The following is a 24,191-nucleotide window of genomic DNA, read 5'->3' as shown; positions in this document are numbered from 1 at the left end:
TATAAAAAAAAAAAAAAAAAAAAAAAAATATTTATTAATCAAAATGAAATTAAAAAATAGTTGCAAGCATAAATTATGAAGAAAAAAACTATTTATACAATATACAGATATATTGTATTGCAAAAAACATATTTGGGCTGCTCATTAACAAAAATTTAGTAGAATTCAATAAATTGCGCTCGCACCCTTAACTTGATGATTCTTTGAACGCAACTTTGGTACAATAATCCGGGGTGAATCCTGAAATTTTAAGAAGGTAAATAGATTATTTTGTATGGCAATCTTCAAACTAATCACACAATCAGAAGAAGAACCAAGCCTCATGAGCTGATGGTCTTAAAACTATGGAAAATTATTATAACTATAAACTTCTCTATTATTTGTCAATCTTTCATGTATTGGTTTCTGATTTTCCGGTGGTTTTAGTGCAGTTAGAGTCCCACACAACTATGTAGTCTAAGTCCTTTGAAGATTTTGACATGGAGAATAAGTTAGAAGAACTATGTATTTGTTTATACTTAGAACAATAATCTATATGAACATCTAGCAGGAATAATTGGTACAGAACTGTTTTTCACTAAAGTCAAAATTAGTAATTTTAATATACATAGATCTTTTCCATTGGTAAAACGTGCGTGTATGTTTGTTTTTAGCCAGTTCCAAATTTAATTTAATTTACATACATATGTAGATTTTTCCACGATTAAATATTAATTGATTATAAAAAATACAAAACCCCCAAAATAAAAGTTCTGAGAAGTTGTTCAAAGTTGCGCAGTGCTTGCTACGACTAAGGACTAGATAGATAGATAGATAGATAGATAGATAGATACGTTCTTTATTTTTTCAATTTTTTTATAAGTACAATATTTCATGATAAAAGATATACAAAGCATGGCTATATAAGCCGTCTGCCGGGAAAAAAAAACTAATTAAATAAACAACCAAAAAAAAAGTACAATTTGAGTAAAAAGAGAGAATATTTCACAAAATAAGTTTCATAGTTAAAAAAAAGAAAATGTAAATATAAATATAAATATTAAAGAAAACAATTTTTTTTTTAAATTATTATTTTTATAATGTGACTTTTAGTTTAGTCAAAACAAAGAAAAAAAGAAAACATTGAACCATATGGAATAATGTTCACCATTAAAGTATATTTTGATATATATATATTGCAAGCAATAACAGGTATTTATAAGTTTAATAAAAAATGTGACTTTTAGTTTAGTCAAAACAAAAAAATTAAGGAAAAAAGAAAAATATTGGTAATGGGCTTTTAGTTTAGCTAAAACAGATAATGGTTTGTAAGTGAGAAAAAAAGCAAAAAGACTAAGGACTAGTTTAGAGTAGGTTTTAAGTTCTTAACCAAACTTTTAGAAATTCATTTACCCTGATCAAGTGAAATCGACTGATTTAGTTTTATCATGATTAATGCGGTTCAACGTATGGATCTAATTATGTAAAATAGTTTATTTTTTAAGCGCATTGGAGGACATAGGAGCGGGAATAATCATTAATTAAAGACGACCCAAAATACACCTTACTTATGAACTATAAAAGTCTTAAATAATCCAGTCTTCCAGCACTTATGTGTGGAAACATTAACCTTAACGAAACAAGTTATAGAATTAAACAAATTAAATTGTAAATAAACTTACTCTTTCAATGATAGGTAGTTAATTGTTTAACTAATTTTTGCTAAAGAATTACCTGTATATATTATGTGTACTGTTATAATTTGTATATATGTACGTAATATGAAAGGTATTAACTGAAGTAAAGTCTTTCGAACTAGATAAAGAAAAAAAAACTTAATTCCGACCTAGCCACGCCATAAAGACCATTCTCTTTGCTGACTTTATGTGGCTTGAATCTGGTTGGAAGAAATATGACTAAACAGAAAAGGTTTAGCAAAAATTGATTTGATATACAAAAATGCACTAAAAATATCAGTATGTAGATATTAACCCATATACCTGCCTGCTCTTGTCAATATAGCTAGTTGATCTCCTTAAGCTGTTTTGGTTTTAAGAATACTTAAAAACAAAAATATATCAAAGGTAATTGCATTAAAATATAAGCGTTATAAATGAAAATTTCAGTTAAACAAATTAGCTATAGAGACTGAATGAAAGCCTTAATCAAAGTAATGTGATCGCTTAGGTTGGTCGTCGCGTTCGCGTCATAGACAACGCAACGCTCAGTTTGGTCTTTGATGCGATGCGGTGGTTTAGCTTGGTGAAGGAAACTAGTTACCTTGTCAAGGTGTTCAGCATTCGAAAATATGTATAGCAAAAAGAACCAGTTGCCATTGCCATACATTTTTTGGTTAAAAAGTATTATTGAGACTAACGGAAGCCTACAAATAATGTTTACCATGTCAAACGGAGGGTATTATATACATTGTTCCAAACAAATATAATTTTTAAGTATACGTTGGAATAGCTATTTTACTATCAAGGTAATTTGTTTAATAACAGCTTTATTATAATCTAAAAGCAGAAAGAACGTTTGAATATTTTCAAGTGCATTTTATTAGCTCTGGGTTGTGTAAGCATTTAAAAAAGGTATTTCAATGTTTTAATTAATTATACATCTGCATACATAATTTCACAGATTTTGCTTACTCTCAACTGGAATAACTTAAGATAAATTATTCTACCGTTTTCTCATACATATCCATACCATGCTGAAATGGAATATTATAACTTTTTTGTATTTGATATCGATTTAAAAAAAAGGTGAGATTCCCTTATGTTCAATTCATTCCGTTTTTTCTTATAAAGGATCAAGGTTTAAAGTTCTCTCTCTAAATATTAATAGAATCATTTTTTTCAACATTGTTCTTAAAAAAGGCGAAAAATGTGTATGAAATAAAGAACGGTGCCAGCTTGTTTATTAAATTATTGTCAAAATATTTAAAGAATTGTTAAAAAATGTAAGTGATAAAAAGTTGGAAGATCAAATAGAAACAATTTCCAACTATTGAATGGTAGAAATGATGTGAAAGCTGAAAGGTTATATGGTTTTAAAAGTTGAAAGATTGAATGAATAATTAAATGTTAAGCAATAAGCAAAAATTTAGGATCCTGTCTAAGTGGGCTGCGGACAACAAAATAATTCCGGATAAACAGTTCGGGTTCAAGGCGGGTCATGACACAATTCATGTATCGTCTAAACTCATTTCTGATATCCAAAGGAATAAATAAAAACAACAATGCGCAGGTGCTGTTCTGGATACAAAAATAAATTTAATTGAAGTAAAATAGATCTTAGGGCCAAAAGGCATTAAAATTAAGTATTATTGTTTAACTTAGAGTGTCCGTATGGGATCAGGAAATTAGTTGTAAGTTGTGGTTAATTAGGCTAGTTTTATGAATTTTTGTCTAGCTTTTAGATAGGTTTAAGATTGAATTAATAAAAATGAATTTAAAAACAAAAGTGCGTTGGATTCCCATGCAAGGGGTCTTGGGTTCAATCCCTGCCTATGCCACCTACTGCCTCTTGCGAGGAATTGACAAATCCTCCAAGAGAAATTCTTGTCATGAAAAAGTGCTTTCTCAAATTAGCCGTTCGAGTTCGGCATATAAACAGTAGGTCTCCTCCATCCCAGACAACAGTACTCGCACACAGGAATGGATGAGAGTTGTAAGTCACTAGGCCCTAGTTCTTCATAGACTGTTGCGCCACCAAATTTATTTATTTTCGTTGGTAAGTAGATTTTTTGTTGCTGCTGACACTTTTGTCATTATCATTTTTAAAATACTGTTCTTTATATGTATTGTAAAAAAAAACAACAATAAAATATCCAAAACAATTTATATCAGTAATTTGGGCTATGGGCAAAATACGGTATGGGTTATAATATTGCATAGTAGAGTTCTGAATTAAAAGATTTTGTATAAGAAATGTATGTTATTATTTCAAAATTCAGCGTTCGTCGAAATCCGAATTCACTCGGAAATTCTGTAAGAAAGTTCTCACATTTTTTTCTTTTTTTAGCCAATTTACAACATTTTGAAGAACAGAATCTTAAATAGATTGTTTTCAGATAAAAAGGTATCATAACCTTTGTTTATAAATTTTCAAATTTAAAGTGACTGTTTTTCATGAACATACATATCTATATTCTGACTGTGTTTCCTTTAGAAAGTATTTTCGTAAATTTGTATGAAATTATATATGTACATGCATTGCATGTTTTGTAGTATTTAGCATCTTCTATACGTATTTCTATTTGCTCTATTTTTCAAAAAAAAAAAAATACATTAAATCACGATCTCTACAGATGTTTAAAAAAAAAACCATAAGCAAAATAAACCCCTTTAAGTAATGAGAGTTTGGAAATACAGTGTTATGAAAGTACATGTAGAATTTTAATATACAATATTCTAAGCTTAAAATACTTTGAAGAAAATAATGTAAGACAAACAGCATTATGACCGAACATTATCATACGAGTAGAAAACCATAGTGAAATTTTATCATACAGAATTCTGAAAAACAGTATTTCAACTCACTACTCAATTGACAAAGTAAATCAATTTAATAGAAATCAATAATTAAGAGCGAAATTCAATTTAACGGAGTTCAGTAATTACCATTTATAGTCTTTTCTTTCTTATATGATGTAATTTTTTTTCCAAAAAGAATATTTACCTAACACAGCTTGCAAAACTAAAACACTTTTGAGTCATCGTGAAGCACTTTCTTGGCCCACAAAATTAAAACTTGTGAGCAAATTTGATCTATTGGGACACGTTAGTGATGTGAAGATTTGAAGCCGTGTACGCAGCTCAAGAACGAACTCAGCTGTAGCCGGATTGTTGATGAAAATCCAAATTTGTTGATTTTTCGAAGATCTCTTAAAAAGCATTACTGCTTTTCTTTAAGAATCACCTTTTAAATTAGCACAAGAACACAAGACGAGCCATCGTCATATCGTCGCTGATTAAGTCCTTAAAATGCAAATGATACGGATTTTCATCGGAAAATGATCAACATTGGTGACACCTATTTTCACTTCAAAGTCTACTTAAATATGTTAGCATAAACATAAAAACCTGCCATTCGAAAATTTAAAATAGGTAATGTAAGTTCATAAACCTTTTCAAAATTCACAAAAAAATGTTTTTGAACTTTTTTCAGAGGTTTAAGTTTTAAGTTTTTAAGTTTTTCTTGATTCTTGCCAAAATACATAAATCAGTCGCTTAATTAAAATGTTTATAATCAAAATAATATTGCTAAATATTGCACTCATTGTTCTAGATTTTCATATTAAAAAAAAGGCTCAATTAGAAATAGAAGGTTAATCAAATAATTTTCAAACTTGTTTTTATGTAAATTAGAAATTTTGTGTGATGGTAAATAAATATATTTACAAAATGGAGGTACATATATAATCAGATTCATCATTAAATGTCCTCTTAAATTATTCTAATATCGATAAGTAAACTTTGATTTTAAATAATGAGATGCAAATCATAAGATTGTTTTTAAAATTATTTTTAATTTTGAGCCTAAATAGTCGTGATTATAAAAAACAAAGATGAGTCATCCAATAAATACACAAACATAAAGCTATCACTTACCTACATTAAGACTGATCAAAATCATTCAGATTTTTTTTTATTTTTATTTAATTATTATTCAACGAATAATTAAAAAAAAAAGTTTATGGCCGATTATTTAATAGAACAAAGGAAAATAATGCATCTTATTAAAATTAAAGTTTGTTTTCGATTTCTTGTCAACAGGTTTTTGATCTTTTGGTTCGTATTAATATTTAATCACAAATTAATTTTAATTCAAACGAGACCAGCTTAGCTTTAAGAAACTTATAATGGGCCTGGCATAAGTAGGTATATTATGGAGTTATCAGAGAAGTAGGAACAAGAAAAGATAATATTTGTGGGATTATAAAGACTAGGCGCCTGTCAAGGCAGCTGAATAGAATAAATAGTTACATTTCGATACCTCCTTTTTTATTTAAATTTCTTAAAAAAGGTACAGCTGTCGAATTTCAATTAATTGTATTCGTTTCCATTCCGTTCACAAGTTGTAATTTTTTGTATTCAATATTTCATAGCTCAACTCAAGCCTCAATAATAATATTTGTTTGTAGGTTAATGTTTACAATTACATTCAAGTCTCTACGAATTATTTGAATTGATAAAAACAAAAATTGAAGATCAAACCTAACGCGGTCCAGTGGAATGGTCAAAATGAGCAGCTACCCTCCGCTTTCTGATATTATAAACTTTATTATATTTTAAACAGCAAAAGTTAGAAATGTTTGTGAATTTTTTTTTAATATTTAAAAACCAAAAAAGAATAACAGCGATTTGACCGTCACGTACCAATTTTAACCAGTGGCGTTGTTTGAACAACAAAACACAACGTATAATTCTATAGAAGACAGAGAACGCACGATCAAAATTGTTTCCCGGACCTCGTTCTCTTGGACCAGGTCTTAAGTGCTCCCCGACTTAAAACTTACATTCCCATTCATACAAAAAGAGGATGGAATTCGACTTACACTGATAACTTACCATCCGAGCCCGTCTGTCGATTTGTCTAAAAGTTCATCAAAATATTAATATCAACATTTTGTGTTGGATGAAAAAATTAAAGTCATTATCTTTTTTTTTTGTTTTCATAAAACCATTTATTATCAGTTTTTTGTTGTTTTGTAAAACAAGTTTGATTTCAATACATGTTTTTGTTAACGAGATTTTTGATCGAATACCAATTTTAACGAATTTTAGAAGCACTTTTTGAAAGTTAATTTCTTAGTATTATTTCTTAAATAAAAAAAAACATTGAATTGTTTTAAGATCATTAAGAACAGAATGAAATCATTTTGAAGTCAATTCCTTTATTTATTCACAAAATATCGAAAATCCCAAACCAATGTTAACCTGTTTTAGGTAGGATTTTTTTTAGATTTGAATTTTTATGAAATAAAATTTAATTTAAATTTTAATAAATGTTAAAAAACAATATTTTTAATTTTTGCTAAGATATTCTTGTCGAAAAACCATTTTTAAATTAGAAGAAGGTTAGAATTAGATGACAAAAACTGTATTCTTCGTTTATAAAATGGTCGATATGGCGAATATTTTTGTCAGTTATTTTGTCTGAATCTTTATAAATATAATAACATTTATTTGAAATTGATATCTCTACTGGCTCTTGAGATAAAGACCACGCACGGACGTACATAGACGACTCTCTTAAAGTCTTTGATTTATGGGGTTTCCAATGGGACATTCAAAATTAATGCAAGTATTGATTTTCTTGTGGTGCATGGAACACGATTTGAACTGGTTTTTTTGTTGACATTGTATTAGCGTAACTTCGTGTACTTGTTAACGAGTGCAATAAAACTATCCAGACTCCCAGCTAAACATTTTTTAAAAATTGTATTAGTATTGGTGCAAAGAGGGGTAAATTTGACGAAAAATCCAGACTTGCATATTTGATCCTAAAACAAAAATAAATCAATTTATTTTATTATATGGAATGCATAAAAAGGGAAAATGTATGTTTTGACAGAACTTAATCAAAAATAAATTGATGTATTTAACCCATGGAAAACCCGATTAGTTTATTGGTACCTCGAACCGTCGAAAAATGTCAACAATCTCAAATCGACATATCAGACCGATCACAATAGCTTACTATGGGGTGTTAAAAAACATTATTACAATGATTTACTAAACTACGAAATCAAAATTACGTCATCAATTTAAATGTTGAAAAATATATTCAACTCAATATTTTATTTTTCTAGAAAAAAAAAATATTTGAATTTTTCTTATTCCATCAATTTTCTGTTTAAATTAAAAACTATGTATGTTCAAAAATTAAAAAAAAAATCTGATAATTTGTGAACACATCCTATTCGAAACAATTTTAAAAGCTTCAAAAGCTTTTTATATTACAATTAAAAAAACACCAAAGACTATCATTCACCAACGGTTCTGCTGTCAACCAAAAACACTCTATATAGAGTGCTTTTGCTGTCAACGATGGAAGTTCGACTTCTACGGTAGTTGGAACTGGAAGAGGATGTTGAAGCAGATTTAAATCCCGGAACTGGATGTCTACACTTTGAGAGGGATTTGATTTTTAATCCCTGAAAACGATATAGAAAACAGTAATTTTTCTCACTCATGAAGCATTGCTTGTATTATCCCAAACTAACAAACCTTACGTATATGTCTTCTAAATGAAAAGGTAACTAAATTTTCAGTTGGTTTGGCGGAAAATATAAAATTTGTACGGCTAATAGCATTTTCTATTGTTTGACAGGTATTCATAAATGGCCGACATAGCAACTAATTTCGTTTGACTTACGGTGAGATTTTTAGTTTTTGTCTAAGATCAGCAATTTTAGTAAATGTGTATTAATATAGGATGTATCTTCTAGTTGATCTAATAAAATAAATGAATAAAACAAAATACAAAAAACTCAGGAATAAAAGTTGGATTTTCGATCTATGTATTTATTTGATGGCTCTTAGGTCAAAAATGCCAACTATCATCTAGAAGCTATTACTATGGAGCAGACGTATGCCAAATATCATAAGAATAAGTTAAGAATTCCTTGAGTTATCAGTCATGCCAATTTAAAAGATTAGTTTTGAGAAAATCACGTCTAAAATTATAAAAGTTATAATTTATATTGAGTAGCTATACAGTTAAGGCAGAGTTTTAATTGATTGATAATTCGAATTCTATTTTAAATATTTTTGAAATGTACTAGTAAAAAAAAAGAAAATCAATTTAGTTTTACATGTTTTGCCCCATCCCCCTTTATCGTTGCGTTTAAAACTTTTATAAAAAGTTTTTCATCTGACACCAAGGCATAGTACTAATAATGAATCGGTGGATTTCCATTCCATTGAATAGAACCCTAATAACCACTAATCTATTGCCTAACTATTAACCCGTTGAGGGTTGTTTAGGGAATTCTGGGGGTTTCCAATGGTAAATTCTGATTTGCGTACAAAATTGATTTTATCATATCGCATGGAACACCTGTTCTTCCACCAAATCGATTTTTTCTTTGAAATGTACACGTTTATTAATTTGTTCCCAGTTTCTCTAAAGTCTGCATTTTTCTTTGAAATAATAAAAAATAATTTATTTTACGAAATTAATTATTCTAAAGGCGGGTTTATTGTTAATCACTTATCTCAACCTATGGATATTGGAAAAATCTTTTACACAGTCTGGAACCTAATTTTTGTTTCCCTTGTGAAATAGAATTCTTATCAAATTGAATAAAATCTTCACCACTTTATATGATTTCAGAAGAAGAAATTGATAAATCAACCTATTCGTATGAAATTGCTTCTATAAACTGACCGAAATAAATTACAAATAAAAAGAACAACTTGTATCTTTTCAGCTGGCAACTGAAAATTGTATTAGTATAAGTGCTAATCCATATCTGCAGATTTGATCTTAGGGGGTAAGAAAACCCTAGCTAGAGTTTTAAAAAAATTGATTTTTTTAAATTGATCAATAGAACCTTAAAAATATTGTGCCAAGGGACTATGACCGGCAAAAAGCTTTTAGTTTTATATACATCAAAACCCTATTTAAAAACAAAATATTTAGAATTATTAGGCAAGTTGGTAATAGCTTTAATTGAAAATTCTGTCATTGAACACGAATTTGGTGATTGTAATCAAACATTTATGGGCCAGTTATAGCTAGTATTAAAACCGTGGCAGACAAATTGTTGAATCGACATTTGACAGTGTTTACCTTTCCTTAGAAATAAAATTATATATTTATCGATCTGTAATCACACAAAGAATTTTTTGAGAAAAAAAGTGTAATTACGCATTTAAATTTCTCTAAAAACGTATTTCTCTATTTTTCGGACGAAAATTAATTTTCCTGAACAGCTGATACTTTTATATTGAAAAGTTAAATGAATCATTCCAATGATTTGTGTTCCAATTTCATACATCTCCAATAACAGATTTCTGTCAGTAAAAATTTGTCGATGGATTTCAATCAGGAATTTTTGTTCAATGAAAAGGATCCCAAAACTAGACATTGCTCTGTAGAGCTCTACCCTATAGATGCTGTCATATGTGGTTTAAAATCGATAAAAACTAGAGGGTGATGTTCAAATGGTAGACATGTGCATTCAAGAGGACACAAGCGTCCACAGGTTTTTCTCAAAACCCATCTCTGTCTATCAACTCCTACTCTCACCTCCCGGCGGTGAACATCGGGTGCCTAGTACCTCAACTGGAGATTGGGTTCCAACCCCAGTGGAAAGTTGTTGGGGGCAGCAAACGAGAGAGGGGGGAGAATTGTTTAAACTAAGGCACCTCTCTTTATTCAGGCAGCAGCGGACGAATTCTCGAGATGGAATCAACGGTGGCGTCTACAGTTCCAGTAAGGTTGAACTACTTAGTGAACACCTTATAGGGCTTCTTCGACATATTCGGATCCCAGGCCTGTAAGGAGCGGTTTATCCGGCTCCCCTTCCTTGGAGTTGTACTAATGATCTGGCCTTCCAGGTTGGGGGTTGTGCCGTCGGGGTGACTTCCTGGCCACGTAAAAAATACCTTTAGTTTCGAAGCACCAACAAGCCTCGGATACGGACGGATTCACTGTTGACAACCCACGCAAGCGAAATAAGGACAACGAACTTCGGATATGTACGTGGAATGTTAGGTCCCTTAGCAGACCACGTGCAGCCGAACAATTAGCGGAAGCACTAAACTGCTGCGAGGCAGATATTACAGCCATTCAAGAAGTGCGATGGGATGGACCGGGCAGACGCAAACCAAAAGACTGCGATATCTACTACGGCGACTGCTACCGAGAATAAAGACAGCGTCTATTTGAGTGTGGATTTGTTGTTGGAACTAGGCTCAGGCAAAAAGTCTTGAGTTTCAATAGTGTGAGCGAGCGCATCACGACAATCCGCATCAAGGCTAAATTCATAAAAAAAAACAGAGGAGAAAGATGAAGACACCAAAGACATATTCTTCGAGCTCTTGGACAAGACATATAAGCAGTGCCCTGGCTATGACATTAAAATTGTATTAGGAGATTTTAATGCCAAGCTAGGAAGAGAAGACATCTTTGGTGGCACAATCGGGGGATACAGCCTGCACGGCACCACATACGACAGCGGATTCAGGCTGATCAATTTCGCTGCGGGTTGAGACGTTCTGGTAGCTAGTACGCAATTCACTTATCTCAAATCTCCTGATCAATCAACCATATTGACCACATTTGCGATCGAAGCACGACACTTCTCCAGTATCCAGGATATCCGAACATTCCGAGAGGCCAACATTGACTCGGACCACTACCTCGTTGTAGCTAAGGTATGGCTACCGGTATCCCGATCCAAGCTAAAACAAGGAAGTGCTGTGAGAAGATTCGACGTTAGACGGCTACAATCGCAAGAGACTGCCATGTCCTTCCGATCGAGTCTCTAATAACCTCTTAAGGAGTCCTATGCTGCCTGCATTAAGCATTGAAAACCAGTGGCAACATTGCCTTGCAGCCATCAGAGATGCCGCCTCTGAAGTGCTAAGTTTCACACGGCCACCACAGCGAAACCCCTGGTTTGACGACGAATGCCAGCAAGCGCACGCAGCGAAACAAGAGGCATACAAAACGGCGCTGCACAAAAGGACTAGAGCTGCTCGCGAGCTCTACGAGCAGAAGAGGAGAGAGGAACAATATGAGAAGCACGCGATCGAGGAGATAGAGGGATGTCACAACAGGAATGAGGTTCGTAAATTTTACCAAAAGGTAAAAAAAACCTCCCAAGGTTACCAACCACGAACCGGAGCCTGTAAAGACGATCAGGGGAACATCGTAGAAGAACCGCAGTCGATGCTGAGAATATGGAAAGATCACTTCTCCAAATTATATAACGGCGATGACTAACCGAATTCCGCTGTAAGGGAGATAGAGATTCGTTTGTGCAGAATGACGATGGAGAATGCGCGCTGCTCTATCAAGGTCGGAAAAGATCTTACCGATGCATTTGATGTCAAAAAAGGTTTTAGACAAGGGGATGCACTGTCATGCGACTTCTTCAACATCGTTCTGGAAAGAATTGTGCAAAACTCAACCGTCAACACTAGAGGCATAATCTTCCAAAGGTCCATCCAATTACTCGGATACTGACATAATTGGAAGATCAAAGCGTGATGTCAGTGGAGCGTTTCTGAGCATTGCGACGGAACCGAAGAAGATGGGTTTAGTGGTCAATAAGGGCAAGACCAAGTATATGCTGTCATCAAAAAAGGACACTGAACGACGACGTCTTGCACAAAACCTCACCATGGACAGCTATAACTTTGAGGTAGTTAAGGACTTTGTCTACCTAGGCACCGCTATTAATACAGACAATGACACCAGAGCTGAAATCAAACGAAGAATAACTCTTGCAAATCGCTGCTTCTTTGGACTTAGAAGGCAATTGAGAAGTAAAGTCCTCTCTTGAGCACGTAAAATCACCATCTATAAGACACTCATCATCCTGGTTCTCATTTATGGCGCTGAGGCCTGGACCCTGTCAAAGAAAGAAGATAGCGTCTTAGGATGCTTCGAGAGAAAAATTTTTCGGGTGATTTTTGGTCCCGTACGCATAGATGGAGGATGGAGGAGAAGATATAACGACGAACTGTACAACGACACTGACCTAGTTAGCAGAATTAAAGTCCAACGGCTTAGATGGCTAGGTCATGTAGAACGGATGGAGATCAACGCTCCAGCCCGGAAGGTCTTCGAATCCAACCACCAAGTAAGTAAAGACTAGTGGGTATCGATTTAAAGTTTCTAGGTTTTTTCCAAGATCTGCCATAAGGTGCTGCTGTCATATGAGGCCTTAAAATCGACGAAGAGATGGTGGGTGTCGAGTTGATGTTCTTTGAACTAATTTAACTTTCTTATATGAACTCATTATAATTTAAAAATTACGTGAACGGAACTACGAAAAAAAATTATTCCATGCAGTCCATGATATTAATAATGAAACCCTATTTTTGTATTCCCAAAACCATATTTAGGCCTCTAGTTCATTTTTTTACATACAAAACGCCATGCTATCAATTCAAAAAAAAATATTTTAGGCTCAAAAATTAAATACTAAAAAAGTAGGGCTATGTCCGAAAAGGAAAGTATTGTTTTATGACTTAAAGGTGTTTCCTCGTTTTAATATTTAAAACATGTTCTATTCAGACCCCTGCCTAACTGTAAAAAAATATCATAAAGAAATTCGTGCTGCGGTAATGGAAAGTCAGCCCCTTAAAAAAAATCATTTTATTTTGCCCTATAAATCCAAAAACAAGAAAAATTTATGTTTTGACGGATCCTGGATCAAAAATAAATTCATTTTTACCCATGGAAAATCAAATAAGAAATTCCGTTGTGATATCACATACAGCAGCAACTTTAAGTTTGAAAAGAACTTTAAAGTTTAACATCAGCCTAACATCCACTTCCAAAGCTTTTATCCGAAAGCACTTCCAACACCACCTGAAAGCTGCCGTATCCCAATCTTTAAGCCGCTAGCCAACAGATACATTTCCATTCTCAGTTTGTGTTTTGTTCGGATTCACCACAAAACGAAAAAAAAAGAATTAAAAAAGTCAGATGTCCACAAAGCAAAAGCAACCACCAAGGTAGGAAAAAAGAAAAAGTTTTTCTCAAACTCTGTTCGTTTCGTTGCTCAGTCCACAGTGACAGTGTTTGGTTTACTATTCGTGTATATGATTAATTATTGTTGTTAATTTCCTTATCTTTTCTCTTTAAATCATCAAAAAATAAAATAAACTAACCACAAAATACTGCGGCTTTTCAATCTACGAGTACCATAATTCGCATTTTCCAATAAGAAAGTTGAAAGTTTTTTGTCGGGTCTTCGAACGGGATTTTATCAAAAGAAGAAAAATTCGGGGTGCTACGCGCGGTTCTTCATCCTAATATCGCACAAATATCAAAACCAATATTAAATCAATCTTCTTCAGATTCCACAATTCCACCAGTTCAATGCAATTTATACAAACAAAAATCTATGTTCAAGAAAATAAATCTTATTCGAGTTCTGTGATTTAGAAGATTTTCCTGCAATTGGAAATTATCGTATTTTTCAATTACTTTCCTCATCAAATTCACTTGTTTCTTTTTTTTTGTTTTGTTGTTTCTGTGTCGTGTGAAACTCAAGACACAAGAAAAGAAAGAACATCTCTTCACAAATTGATAAAATTTGCTGCTCAATCCAGGTCCCAGGTCCAAAAAACACTTTGCGGAAACATCAAATTTTCCTTCTATAATGTGAGTATTTTTTTTTTTTTTATTTTTCACCTTTGCTTGTATCGATGGAACTGGCCAAGAGTGGTTTGGGGAATCCCAGTTGCCAGTTCAGAATATTGCCAACTGGTTGGAGCTTGGTGGTTACTTGGTTTGTTGGAGTGCAAGGCATGAGTACCTATGAGAATCGTTAAATGGATTCGGTTCTAGGTCGGTATCAGGCAATTTTCAGTGTCATCGTGTGCCTGTAGGTATAGCACAATGTCTCCAACTCCGATTCCCAGTTCCGACTCTGACTACAATAATTACCTATTTTTTTCGACTTGAAATAAAATAAATAAACGTCACGACATCAGTCAAAGTCTCTAAAAACAAATTCGTTGTTCAAGGTAAGCCAAGCACAGCACAGTACATAGCACCGAAAAGCACTTCGCCTGTTCGCCACCCGCATTTACCTCTCCGTCCCCCCGAACAACAACAAATTCGTCTTTAGTTCACAATAACGATGTGTGGTTCAGTTTGGTTCTGTTCGCTGTCACAGGTGGTGGAATTAGAGATGGAGATGGAGAGAGAGATAGCAAAGCAAAGCGAAGCAAAGATCGTCATAGTAGTTACCATAAATATGATACCTACCTATCTACCTGAACCTGGTACAACTGGTGCTGGTACCTGACTTACCTGCTTGCTATGTATACTACACATATTTTGAAATCAACTTGAAACTAAAACTCAAAGAATCACTGTTAATTGTATTATGTTCTTCTGTCAGGTGCTCTCTATCTCTTATGTTTGTAGGTACGTAGTAAGCTTTTGAAGGGATGGAGAATCGGAATAGTATACTAGTTGAAGTACTTACCTAACTACCAACATTATGACCTTAATCTGAGGCTTATAACGTAGGTTATTAGAATAAAAAGGTCACAGCCATAGATTGTTAGGTAGAGGTACCTATTTTACATTTGCAGTCTTGAGATTGCATAAATCAGGCATGGAGATGCAATTTGAAGCCCTTATTTGCCATTGAAGTGGGTATACGCTTCTTAAAGGGTATGAGTATACCTACATAAATACATATATTATTCTTTGATTTTCTGATGCTGAAATTTGTACGTACCTTCCCTTGAAAATAAACAGGCATGTTCTATGATAATTTTGTTAAGCTTCCAAATCTCATGTATTCTGTTGTATCAGACTTGCGATTTCATTTTTTGTTTTGTATTTTCGGTTAGTTGTTTCCAGCTTGAGGTGTAAAGAAATGCCGGTTCTTGTTTTCTTTTTTTGACCGGTTTTTATATTTGTGTAGCGTGACTAAATGTTGTTTTGGAACCCGTTACTTTGTTCTCAAGAAGTTAACTAAGTGAAATGAATTGTATTTTTTTTTTATTTTTGAATTTGCATTGAATTGTGTTGTGTTTTATTCAAAAACATTCCTATATGGGTTTATTTTTGTAATAGGTAATCAGTGATCAATGAACTTTAAGGCTTTTGTCATACCTGTTCACACCTAATAAAACAAGAAATGTTGGTATGTTTTCGTCACATTGTTGTCTTTTCAATTTACTTATCAATTATATTTAAAACAATAAATGGAGAATACAATTTTCTATTAGTAAAATTGTGCCCTTTAATTAGGGCCTTACAATAATAACACACTAATATTTCATTTTAAACTAAACATATTATCTATCAATACATTTTTAAAATTGGCTTCCAACAATTTTGAAATTCCTGGCAATATTACTTCTTGAATATTATTTTATCTTCTTTTGATACTAATTTTAGTGTTTGAGAATAAAAAAAAAGTGCTTTCTAAAAATAGCCGTTTTGATTCGGCTTAAAAATGTTGGTCCCCTTCACCCCTGACACCATTACTCGTAAACAGAAATGGCTTAGAGTTGTAAGTCACTAGGCCCTAGTTCTCAACGGACAGTTGCTCCATCCAATTTATTTATTTATTTTCAGATGTCAAATCAAGGCTTATCACTAGTCTTCAAAATAAAGAATGATTTGACTTCTGTTATTGTTTGTGCTGCCTGAGAAGTATTTTTTAGCCTTGTTACATTGGTTTTTCATTTCAAAATATTAGGAATGATGATACAACGTTTTGAATTTGCGTAGTACAGTATGACCGAAGCTGAGATTTATGTTACATGATGAAGAAGTCCAACGACTAAGATGGCTGGCCATGGCCACTTAGAGCGCATGGATTCCAATGCTCCGGCCCGGAAAGTTTTCGAAACCACACCCACAGGACAGCGCAGTAAAGAAAGTCCGCGGATCAGGTGGCGCGCACAAGTGGAAAGTGACCTCACCCAACTTGGAGCCCGAAACTGGAGACATCTAGCTAGGGACCGAGCTAGATGGTGAAGTTTGTTGGATGAGGACCTAGTTCACACAGAACTGTTGCGACACCTTATTAAGTAACTGCAACACTCTCCAAGAGACTTAAGTAAGTTGCACTAGCACCGAGGCAGTTCCCCACTTAACAATTATGCTTAGGCTTAAGGTTTAATAAAAAAAGGATGTTCCGTATTGTATGTCAAAACTTATCCTAATCTTAAGTTAAGATTTTCACAAAAAAAAATATTTATAAGTTCTCTTTCCCTTTCTCATCTTGATCTTTAATTTGCTTGAAGACGAACGGTCCCTCCAAATATAATTATTAAGTTGTGCAAAATTATCTCAATATGTAAATTCAACATTCCCCTACTATTTCAGCTTAATTAACTTTAATATGCAGCCTTTTTTATTTTTGAAATAAACTGCAGATATTTGAAAGCTTTATGGTGTCCTTCAAAGATTGTTGGATATCCGAAAAGTGATGTTGTGAAAAATGAAGTCTTTAGGGAACACCGATACGAGACAGAAATTTAGTGCGTGATGGTTAGTACATAGGTCTGTCACGCTAGAGGTTTTGGGTGAAATCCTTGCATGTGTCAATTTGAGATTTTTCAGGGGTACTGTTATGAAAAGTGCTTTCCCAAATCAGCCGTTTGGATTCGGCTTGAAACTCCACTCAATGTCCGACAACATTACTCGCACACAGGAAAGGATGAGACTGTTGAAAGTCGCTAGGCGCTAGTTCACAACGCACTGTTGCGCCACCTATTATTTTTATTTTTTATGATAATAAAAAAGAACAATAAAGATTTTCTGAAAACAATTTCTTTCAACTGACTGTGAAAGAGAAAATTAAATGTTTTTGCTTTTAATTTTGCTGATATAGCAAATACAATGGAATAAGTACTTGTAGTTGGTTCTTAAAACAAAAAAGTTTCGCTTCCTACTCGGATATCGATAATTTCTTTCATTGAAGTTCTTCACTGATGAGGCGGTGGCGGCGGAGTCTCAAAAAGCTTAATTCTCAACATGTGAGTTTGTGACATACAAACTTCTCAAACAACCAAATCTGAAAACTTTAGATTCTTTCAAATACTTGCGGCTTTTTCATAAAAATAAGTTTTCTACTTCGAATTCAATGGCCTTTTGTATTGAAAGTTACTTACATATTTTTAATGACCTTAATACAGGATGTTTACAATACAATATATACGAGTAGATTAAAAAGGTCAGAATCAAACTTTACTTGTTAGATCTCATGTTTTGCAGTTTCCGCGTAATACTTAACTTCAAGAACATGATAGAGAAGCAATAAGAAACTCTATATTTGAAAATGTCAAAAATTAATTTGGAAAGTTTAATGAAGGTTCTACATGAATATATGAGTCAGTTGCATTTATGTACTTTCTCCAATTTTTGTTTTTAACAAACTTCGATGAACATTTCTATGTAAGGGGATTTTGTTTCAGTTGTTTAATTTATGTTGTTATGAACCGACCACCTCATAAATTTTAGTTTTTTTGTAAACAAAAATCTTTAAATGAGTGGTTGATTGTAATTTCTAAACATACTAAAAAAAATGAAGACTTACGGTGCCAAATTGACTCGTTTTTTTGGTCTACTATATTTAATTGAATTGAATTTCATAATGTGTTATGATTAAATTCTCGCATTTGTTTTTTATGATAAGGCCTATTCTTCAATACTGTAAAAAGACCACTTTTCTGAGCAATTAACAAAGAAAGTGAGATCTTTTTCTTTTGATTTCATGATATAGAAGCTTTGTGAATAAGTTTAAATTATCTGAACGTGTTTTGGAATTTAAGATCTTCCCAGAAGAAGCTTGCACAATTAATTTCAGAATTCAAATCACTTATATTTGTGTTTCTTTTACAAAAGTGAAAAAATAACAATTAGGTATCTAGAAAAGATCAATTTGAATGATCCAAACATTTTAGATTTTATTTTGTTTTGCATGGTTTTTGAAATTCGGGATTCGTAAAACCCTAATTCAATTATTGATTGACCCTATGTATATACTGAGAACGAGTAAAACAGCCATCGTAAATATATTTTTTCTAGATGCATAATTAAGGGCATTTTGTTTTGTCGAATTTGTGCCATTGTTTCTTGGCCGTGACATAGGTTTCTGTACTTATATCGTTCCCTAATATACTTCTGTAGAATCGGTGCGTGTCCGATATGGCTGGTTTTCCATTAACTGGACTAGCTCGCCCACTGCTAGCAGTAGTTTCCTGTACATTTGTATATGTACATAGGTCCATAGGTAAAATATTGAGCTTTGCTTCAGTTTTTCGACCAGGTGCACATCCTAGATAAGGCTTGGTTTAATTGTTTGCTAATTTTGTGTTGCTAATAAAGCTACATAATCTTCGTTAGCTAACTCCCTATACTTTATTCAAGTTTTTAAGAATTTCATTCATTACCAGGATCCAGAGGAGTGCTGAAATTACACCTTCTTTAGGCGTTCCTCTGGATGATGATATTTTAATCTCCTTAGCACCTAAAATGGTCCATTTTATAATGGACCGTTCTATTTCGAAACATGTGTTTTTTGACTGCACTGTTTTTTGTACGTTATATACAGCCCTATAGTGTCTAAGAACGTCCATATCATTAAGTGTTTTTTCTGTTGTTCTCACCACTAAGGTCGTTTTTACACTTTTGGCTTTTTAGTAGGAATGTTGAGGTCTTTCAGTATAAATGATGTGAGACTTATGGAAGTGTAGTGTATAGCAGCATTGATGAGGCTGGGCTTACTAGCTTTAGATATAGAAACTACTCTGAAGTCGCTCCACAAGCACCATAGGGAAGATGCCGTCAGTGCCTGGCGGTTTGAAGGGAGAAATGGTACCTTATTGTACTTTCAAGGGTGATATATAAGTCCAAAATCGTTTTGATTTTTATTTGAAGAGTTTATTGGCATTAGGGTTTCATTAACAAAGAAGTTCGATTAGGATGGATCGAAACGCGGTACTGCGAAGAGCCTCAAAACCAGAAGAATTCTTCAGATCCTAATCAAAGATAATGTTTGGAGTCAATAATGCTTATTATGTTCATATTGAAGTTATCTTTTTTTTGGAATACCAAACAAAAATGCCTTAATGGGCATACTTATATAATAGCATCTACTAAGCAAACAAATATCGACTCTTTTCTTATAGAATTGTGTAAACAAACATAAAATATTTGTTAAAGATTTTGTTCACATACAAACGATTATTAGCTCATTCTTGTGTCAATTTCGATTCAAAGAGGCAAATATTTTGTTGGAAAAAAGACTTTGACATCTCTCTTTGCACTTAATAGTGTTCATATTAGCTCATGGACATTAATACAAATATATTTGGGGGTATATAAATACATGTATATTTAAATATCTATAACTAATATCAAAATACAGTAAAAGCTCTTGTGGGTTGTATTTAAATTTAAAATATTAATTTAGAATAAAATTAGTTAAAGTAAAACAATGGCAATAAAATATAAACATTTTTATCGATACTCTATTGAATTGTTTGTGCTTCTATTTTGTTTTATAAAACATGACACACAATAACGACTTAATTGTACGTTGTGATTTATGACTTAAGTAAAAGATGCATCGTTGTCTGAAAGATTAAACTTTTGAGATTTATATTTTTTTCTTGACATAAAACTCTTCTTAGGTATGGCAATGTGTTCAAATTTAAAATTTATTATTAAGAACTTTAAAGTACGAAAGAAAATTAAAAACAAAATAGGATTTAGTCTTTGGAATAAATATAAGTGACTGTTAAACACCCTGTCTATACCTAAGCCAAAAACAACTTGTCTAACCTTCAAAAACCATGAATATTCGTTTATGAGAGCACCAACTGTCTCACCACGAAATCCAATAACTACTATAAGTCTTCTGTTTATGACGTCAACGTTCGCCACCATATCGCCGCGGTCTCGCTGCCGCCATCGAATGTTAAAATGACACAACCGGCTTTGAAAAAAAAGTCAGGTTACTCGCAATGGGCGTTAATTTAAGCTGAGTTCTCTTTGTTTCGTTGCTTATATTTATTTTTTATTGTTTATTCAACATAACACAATAAACAAAAACAAAAAAAAAACAATATTTTACTAACCGCTTAGCAATGTAGGAAGTAAAAAGATATACTTTCTATATATAGGTAGTGAATCAGCTTTGAGGTTTCTCAATTTATTTAAAAATTGAATGCAAAACAAAGTTGGTAAGATTATAAAAACAACACAAATAAAAAAACACAAAAACTTATATTGTTGTTAATTATAGGGTATTTTTGTATTCAATAGTAGTTCAGTTGTTTTAAAGAACAGCTAAAATAATAGTTTGATACATTATTTGATGAAGGAAAATAAGTTTATTTATGTACATATAGGTACTGGTATGTTTTCATTTTATGGCTCTTCTTGCAGTATAAGAGGGAATAAAAATGTAGTGGAATCAAAAGCATGTTTCAATATTTTTATTACTACCGCAATTATTGTTGTTATCGTATGGCCTGGTTTTATAGTGAACCATCTACAGGTGTCTAACTTAATTTTAAGTCCTTACTGATCTATAGTAGTGTAGGTTATGTTATGGCACAAAACCAATAATAAATGATTTAAATTTAAACACCAATAAATATGAAACTTTCGATATTGATGAGATGACCTAATTAGCGTGTGTGGTATCCATTCTTATTTTATTTTGCTTCAGACGAATATTCCTCTGGTTACACACATCGAAAATGTTTTCGTAACTGGCAATCAAATTATACTTTGATGGCTTAAGATCGAATCTGTATTTGAAATCATCGAGTCAGTTTTTGTGATATCATAAAAAAATAATGGCCTAAATAAAAATTTCTTTCGTAGAATGCAATAACATGAATACAATTGTTCAAGTGGATTGCTTGGCTGACTTCTAGTTTGAAAGGTTAAGTTAGGAAAATGGGCTGTCGATTGATTTAGTTCACACTAAGATCAATGTAGATAGTGAGTGTATAACCAATGGTTCTAGCTGTTTTCTTTTTCAGTCACTTAATGGCTTTGATAAATTCTACGAGACTGTTTCCTGCAAAGTCTTTGAGTTTTTTAAGACTCGACGAAGTATTTTTCTAAGCATTTCTATCTTTTGTGGCACATTGCAGGGCAGTGACATTAAAAGTGAGTAGTGTCCTCGTGTTCTTCCTTATTGTTGAACACTTTGTACATATATGTTGTCGGTTGTGGCCGGTAATCATGCTCGCAAACAATCGTAGAGATTTTTGTTTCGAGGTGCATAATCGAACGGAATATTATTTTGTCAATTTGTTGCCTTAATTTCTTTACTGTGGCGCAGGTTTTAAGGATATTTTATCGTTCAATGGTTTTCTAGAGTATTTTGATACTAATGACCTGTTCTTATACATATGATGGGGTGTTAATGGAAAAGTTAATATTGTATTTGTCCCTTTCCTCGCAAGTTTATTAGCTCTCTCATTCTTAGGCACATCACTGTGGCCTGGTACCCAGCAGAGTCTAATATTATGCTGCTAGCCAAAACCCGCTACTTCTTCGCATATGTAATTTGCATGCTTCGATTTAATTATTGTACCAGATTTTTTTGGATTTTATTGCTGCTTGTGGTGGTGTTATATCCTCTCTCCTTTGGAACCTAGTGTCACCACAATCCTAACTGATCTGGATGCGGAGGGTTTCAGAATGATTGCCTATTCTGATGACGTTACTATAGCGGTTTCAGGAAAGCATCTTAAAATCTTAAAAGGACTTACAAAATGCCTTAGACAGACTAATACTTTGGGCTGATCGGTGTGTACTGGGTATTAGCTCACACAAAACCGAATTGGTCCTGCTTTCGAAGAAATACAAAATTTCATTTGTTAACCCTTCCTTTACTAAATTGGAGACGCAATGTAGAGGAAAGAGTTAAAAAGCTACTGTAGCTGTCTTTTCTTACAAAAAAGCTATTAGTAATAAATGGGTCTTACAACTCCGAATTACGCAATGGTGAGCTGTGGGGCAGTATGCTAAATTGCTTTAAAAAAAGCTGAAAACTGCGACAAAATAAATAAAGTCCAACGTTCAGCTTGCCTATGTATAAGCGAATCCGCACGACCCCGCATCGGCGGCACTAGGTAACCTAACCTGCCTAACACCTCTTTCTATACTTAGCAAACAAAAAGCTGCAAGCTCTGCTATTCGCCTCAATGCTTTATCGCAGTGGGTTGACAATATTGTCCACTCCGTAATTCTTAATTATTTAAAATCAATACCGACAACTGCATTTCGACAGAAACTTCCAGATTTCTATACCTTCCATCTGGGAGGATAGGGCATTTCTGGCAGACTAGTCAGTTTACTTTTACACAGATGGATCAAAAACAAATGAAGAGGTTGGTGCTACTCTGAACCACTGAAATTAAATCTCTCATTCAACCTTCCCCATCATTGTAGCGTGTGCCAGGCAGAACATTTGGCGACAAAAAAGTCTTGTCCTGGCTTAAAGAAAACGTAATATAAACATCTGATATTCTTATTTTCTCAGATGGTCAAAACGCAATTAAATCTCTTGACTCTGTCTCTTCAAACTCTATAACAGTCCATAACTATCGATCATCTCTTTTGGAAATGGCACAACAGATTAATATTCACCTTTTCTGGGTACCGAGCCCTAAAGTCATTCCAGGAAATTGAACTTGCCAGGAATGGTACAGAACAATGCACTCTACCACGTTTGGCTTATGGTGACATACCGATCGTTAAATGTAAACTATTGCTAATGCAAGACGCTAGGAAGAAGTCAAACAAAAGGTGGAATTACATCACCACTTGTCAGGTCACAAAAAACATCTGGTAAATGGTATCATAACCGAGCACTGTCTAATAGAACAGCATGATAAGAGCCTAGGCGTATTCTCAAATGAGTTGTAAAAGATCAATACAATACGACGAAGAGGAGGAAACAGTTCTTCACATCCTCTGCACATGCCCTGCTCTAGCTCAAAACGGCGAGGATTACATAGGAGAATTCTTCTATAACGATCTAAACGATCTCAATCATATTAAAATAATCAGTCTTTCACGCTTCGTAAAGGACTCAAAGTGGTTTCTTTGAACTTGGAAGAAAGGATCAAGATTCATGTGGTATCACAATTGGCCATTAAACTGGCCTAAGTGTGTCCTACTTAATCACGGACAGCCACTTGAACCTAACCCAAGCTAACTTATTGCCGCATGGCTATCAATGAAAATGGTGAAATCAGCCCGATATAGAGTTATCAAACCTGTTTTGCAGCGTTTGTTTCTGCCAATACCTCGGCTTGGTAGACACTTTTTTGATCGAGAAGTCTGAAGAAGTTGCCGAGATCAATAGTTTCCGAAAAGAAACTCAACACTGCCCCTGGACTCATTGAAGTTTGAAACATATAGTGTCAAGTAATCTGTCATCACATTGTTCCCTACGTATTCCTGTTAAATCCGTGCGCGTTCTATTTGTTTTTTTTTTTTTCCAGCACCTGGTT

The 24,191-nt window shown here is 33.3% G+C and overlaps 1 protein-coding gene across 1 annotated transcript in view; it reads left to right on the top strand.

The window, feature by feature from the left end:
- The first annotated feature begins 13,691 nt into the window (after positions 1-13,691).
- The window catches only part of LOC129949832 (protein GDAP2 homolog), a 102,143-nt gene continuing 91,643 nt past the window's right edge, over positions 13,692-24,191 (top strand). The window contains exon 1 of the mRNA XM_056061494.1: positions 13,692-14,337. The gene's annotated coding sequence lies outside the window, so the exon portion shown is untranslated. The remainder of the gene's footprint in view (positions 14,338-24,191) is intronic.

The sequence above is a fragment of the Eupeodes corollae genome, chromosome 3 (assembly GCF_945859685.1).
Source record: "Eupeodes corollae chromosome 3, idEupCoro1.1, whole genome shotgun sequence".
Taxonomy (NCBI): domain Eukaryota; kingdom Metazoa; phylum Arthropoda; class Insecta; order Diptera; family Syrphidae; genus Eupeodes; species Eupeodes corollae.
This window is presented reverse-complemented; position numbering and strand designations above follow the sequence as displayed.